Source organism: Galeopterus variegatus, unplaced genomic scaffold (assembly GCF_000696425.1).
Source record: "Galeopterus variegatus unplaced genomic scaffold, G_variegatus-3.0.2 Scaffold140, whole genome shotgun sequence".
Taxonomy (NCBI): Eukaryota; Metazoa; Chordata; class Mammalia; order Dermoptera; family Cynocephalidae; genus Galeopterus; species Galeopterus variegatus.
The window spans coordinates 692,708-698,244 of NW_007726251.1; positions in this window are offsets into that span (position 1 = coordinate 692,708).

Genomic DNA, 5,537 nt, shown 5'->3' on the forward strand with positions numbered 1-5,537 from the left:
CCCCCCCCCCCCCGCCTCCAGCGGAAGCGAGGCCGGCGCGGGGCGGGGCGGACGCTAAGAGGCCTGCGCTCTGTCCGCGGAGGGCGGACGTCTCTATGGTTGGTTCCTGAGGCCCGCCGCCATTTTGTACCTGTGAACTGCTGGGCCACGGTTTCGGGGAGCCGGGGGTAGCCAGTTTGGGGCCCATAAGGCAGGAGGACTGATTCTCTTGGGGGAGTGGGGGGTGCTGCTGTCGTGGCGTGTACCGCCGGGACGCCATTAGGTGTTGGGCACGTGAGCCTGTGGCCGATGCCTTGCCGGAGTGACGGGGGCGGTCGCCACCACCCGCGGGCGGTCACGTTTTTGCCACGCCTGTCGCATGGTTTGTTTGCTTTCCCGTCAACCCCGGAGACTGTGTCCAGGGAGCAGAGACGCAATGAATTATTTTTGATTTTGTGGACCTGAACCCCTCCCGAGTTCTCTGATAATCAGGTTGTGGTGCCCGTGGCAAGGGCGCATTGGTATTTTGGTTTTTGTTTGTCTGGTTGCGTGTGTGCGACTTTCTGGGGCGACATGGGGCAGACTGTCTCAGCCCCTTTAAATCTAACTCTGAAATACTGGACTGACGTGAAGACCAGGGCTCATAATCTGTCTGTACAGGTTAAAAAGGATAAATGGGCAACTCTTTGTTCTTCGGAGTGGCCAACTTTCCAACTTGGGTGGCCCGCTGAAGGCTCCTTCTCTCCGCCACTGGTCACGGCGGTAAAGAGAAAAATTTTTGGTTTCAATTCTAAGGGTCACCCAGATCAGGTCCCTTATATCATTGTCTGGGAAGATCTGGTCACGGACCCTCCTCCGTGGGTCCGTCCCTTTGTTCCCCTAACAGGTCCATCAGCTGTGTTTTCTCTTAAAGAGATGGGAAAGAAACCGGAGGTCCTACCTCCCACGGAATCAGACTTGCCTCTCCTAGACCCTCCTCCTCCTTATTCTCCCTCCCTCTTCACTCTAGACCCTCCTCCTCCTTATTCTCCCTCCCTCCGTCCTCAGGCAGTCCACCTGTCAGCTCTGCTGGAGGACCCACAAGGAGCAAGGGAGGGACCTGCGCAGGGGACGTGTAGTAGGCGAGCAGCCCCTCTGGAAGCTGTTCCCACCCTCCCTCTGCGGGATTATTGCCCTCCTGATGAAGAGGGCAACCAGCCCTTACAGTACTGGCCTTTTTCCTTTTCCGATCTTTACAACTGGAAATGTCAGAATCCCCCTTTCTCTGAAAATCCCCAGGATCTCACTAACCTTGTAGAATCTCTCCTCTTTACTCACCAGCCCACCTGGGATGACTGCCAGCAGCTCCTCCAGGTCCTGTTCACCACCGAGGAGAAACAACGAATCCTCCTGGAGGCTCGAAAGAACGTTCCAGGAGATGATGGGCGACCTACCCTCCTCCCTAATGTTATAGATGCAGTATTCCCGTTGACCAGACCGAATTGGGAGTTCAACTTGGCAGAAGGTAGGGAGCACCTGAAGGTCTATCGCCAGGCTCTAATGGCAGGTCTCCGAGGGGCAGCAAAACGCCCCACCAATTTGACTAAGGTAAGAGAGGTAATCCAGGGGCCCAGTGAGTCCCCGTCAGCATTTCTGGAGAGACTCATGGAAGCATTCCGTCAGTTTACCCCGTATGATCCTAGTAGTGAGGAGCACAAGGCTACAGTGACAGTTGCCTTTATTGACCAGTCTAGTAGAGATATCAGGAAGAAACTGCAGAAGCTTGAAGGGTTACAAGATAAGTCATTGAGGGAATTAGTGCAGGAGGCTGAAAAGGTTTATCATAATAGAGAGTCAGAGGAAGAAAAAGAAGAGAGAAAGCAGAAAGAGCAGGAGGCTAAAGAAATAAAAAGAGAAAAGTGCCAAGAAAGAAATCTTCACAAAATTCTGGCCACTGTAGTTAGGGAAACTAGGGAACCTAGTAAGACAGTACCGGCCAGCAAGAAGGAACCCCTAGCAAAAGATCAGTGTGCATACTGCAAGGGGAAAGGACACTGGGCTCAAGAATGCCCTAAGAAAAAGAAAAAGCTTCAGGCCCTCAAAGTCTTGGCCCTGCAGGAAGACAGTGATTAGAGGGGATGGGGTTCAGACCCCCTCCCTGAACCCAGGGTAACCCTTACAGTGGAGGGGAAGCCTACTCAGTTCTTGGTAGATACTGGGGCTCAGCATTCAGTGTTACTGCAAACAGATGGACCCCTTTCAAATAAAAAATCGTGGGTACAAGGGGCTACAGGGACCAGACCGTACCCATGGACTACCCGAAGAATGGTGGACCTAGGCATGGGCCGGGTATCCCACTCGTTCATGGTCATTCCTGAGTGCCCCTACCCATTACTGGGAAGAGACCTCCTCACCAAAATGGGTGCTCGAATTCATTTTGACCCCGAGGGACCTCGGGTGTTAAATTGACAAGGAAAGCCTCTCCAGGTACTAACTCTCACGCTGGAAGATAAATACCAATTGTTTGAAAAACAAGGGCAGGAGACCGGACAGATGGACTGATGGTTAAAAAACTATCCCCAGGCGTGGGCAGAAACTGCAGGGATAGGGAAGGCTAAAAACCGGCCCCCCGTCCACATAGAGCTGAAGGCTCAGGCCAGTCTGATAGCTGTCCGACAATACCTAATGTCCTGAGAGGCACATGAAGGCATCCGACCCCACATTGCCCGTCTGCTCCAGCTGGGGATCCTACGGAAGTGCCAATCAGCCTGGAACACACCCTTGCTACTGGTCCGAAAACCTGGGACTAATGACTACTGACCAGTCCAGGAACTCCGAGAGGTAAACAAGCGGGTGACCGACCTCCACTCCACAGCTCCTAACCCCTATAATCTTTTAAGCTCTTTACTCCCAGACAGGACCTGGTACTTGGTACTGGATCTCAAAGATGCATTCTTCTGCTTACCGTTGGCTGTAAAAAGTCAAGATTACTTTGCCTTCGAGTGGAAAGATCCAGAGACTGGCCTAGCAGGGCAACTCACATGGACCCACCTGCCTCAAGGGTTCAAAAATTCGCCCACCATCTTTGACGAGGCCCTCCACCAAGACTTGGCTATGTTCCAGGCCTCTAACCCCCAGGTAACTCTGTTGCAGTATGTAGATGATCTCCTCCTGGCAGTGGCCGATGAGGAACTGTGTCTGGAAGGAACAAAGCGTCTCCTCACAGAGTTGGGAGAACTGGGCTATCGAGTCTCCACCAAAAAGGCTCAGATTTGCAAGCGACAGGTCAGTTACCTGGGGTACCTTCTTAAAGATGGGAAAAGATGGTTGTCTGAGGCCAGAAAAGAGACAGTGTTTCACATTCCGCCACCCGCTAACCCAAGACAAGTCAGGGAATTTTTAGGTACTGCCGGGTTCTGCCACCTATGGATACCTGGTTTTGCTGAGATGGCAGCCCCGTTATATCCCCTCACTAAGAACAGTCAGCCCTTCAAGTGGAGAAAGGAAGAACAACAGGCTTTTAACAACATCAAGACGGCCTTGATGTCCACACCGGCTCTGGGGCTGCCCAACATAACCAAGCCCTTCCACCTGTGTGTGGCAGAAAATAAGGGGTTGCAAAGGGGGTCCTAACTCAAAAACTGGGGCCCTGGGAAAGGCCTGTAGCATATCTGTCTAAAAAACTAGACCCAGTAGCCTCAGGGTGGCCAGCTTGTCTAAGGATCATAGCGGCAGTAGCTGTTCTGGTAAAAGATGCTGACAAGTTGACTATGGGACAGAGTTTGGTAATCTCAGCACCTCATGCTTTAGAGAGTATTGTCCACCAGCCCTCCGACTGCTGGCTCACAAACGCTCGCATAACTCACTATCAAACTCTGTTACTGAACTCAGACCGAGTTACTTTTGCTCCCCCGGTGAGCTTAAATCCAGCCACGTTGCTCCCAGACCCCGACCTCGACCCTCCTATCCATGACTGCCAACAAGTGCTTGCTGAGGCACATGGATGGCGGAAAGACTTGTCAGATCAGCCTCTGATGAACGCCGAAGCCACCTGGTTCACCGATGGCAGCAGTTTCCTGGAAAAAGGAGTGCGGAAGGCAGGGGCCGCTATAGTAGCCAGAACCTGATATGGGCACAGACCTTACCTGCAGGAACATCCGCCCAGAAGGCAGAACTCATCGCCCTCACAAAAGCCTTTGAACTAGGAGAGGGCAAAAGAATCAACATCTATACAGACAGCAGGTATGCCTTTGCTATTGCCCATGTGCATGGTGCTATCTATCAACAGTGGGGTCTGCTAACCTCTGGAGGAAGAGAAATCAAAAACAAGGCAGAGATCGTAGCTCTGCTAGAGGCCCTTCACTGACCGCTAAAAGTGAGTATTATACGCTGCCCGGGCCACCAGAAAGGGTATTTCCCCATCACCAGGGGAAACAACTTGGCCGACTCTGACGCAAGGGTGGCAGCCAACAGGTCCACTTCTCTTCTGCTAGTTAACATCCCAAAGCTAGAGGAGCCCAAGTTTAAGTACTCTGCTGAAGACGTAGCAGAGATCTCAAGGGACTCTAATAACCACTTCAATCAGGAAAGAAGGCGCTGGCACGCAGTGTCAGGCAAGCCTATCTTGCCACAAGAACAAGCACACGCCATGATTAAACAAATGCACCAATGACTCATCTGGGAGTAAACAAATTGGTCCAGACTGCCCTAAGGACAAAATATCACATCATAGGGCTAAAACAGTTAGCAGAACAGATAGTTTATAAGTGTGTGCCATGTCAAAAGGTAAATGCTTGTAAGAATACCATGGGACCTGGCAAAAGAACCAGGGGAAACAGACCTGGGGTATATGGGGAAGTAGACTTTACAGAGATCAAGCCAGGTAAATATGGTTACGAGTATCTCCTAGTTTTTGTAGACACCTTCTCTGGTTGGGTAGAAGCATTCCCAGCGAAACAGGAGACTGCCACCATCGTGGTCAAGAAAATCCTGGAAGAAATTTTCCCACGCTTTGGGGTGCCCAAGGTAATAGGGTCCGACAATGGGCCTGCCTTCATTGCCAAGGTAAGCCAGGGAGTGGCCACATACCTAGGGGTCAATTGGAAATTACATTGTATCTACAGACCCCAGAGTTCAGGACAGGTAGAAAGGATGAACAGAACTCTAAAAGAGACCCTGACTAAATTAACCATGGAGACTGGCGTGGAATGGGTGGTGCTCCTTTCCTTGGCCCTGTTTAGAGCTAGGGACACCCCCTCCCAGTTCAACCTGACCCCCTTTGAAATTCTCTATGGTACCCCTGCCCCCTTGACTTTACTGGGGGACACCTTTGAACCCACTTGCCACAGTAACAGTGAGGTTAAAAGGACTGCAAGCGGTGCAGAAGGAAGGCAGCTAGCTGCCTATGAACCTGGGACCCCTGAAGTTTCTCACCAGTTCCAGGTCGGGGACACAGTCTACATAAGACGACATCGCTCCCAGACTCTGGAACCCCACTGGAAGGGACCTTACCTGGTGCTCCTGAAAACACCAACGGCCTTAAAAGTAGACGGGATCACCGCCTGGTTCCACGCCTCACA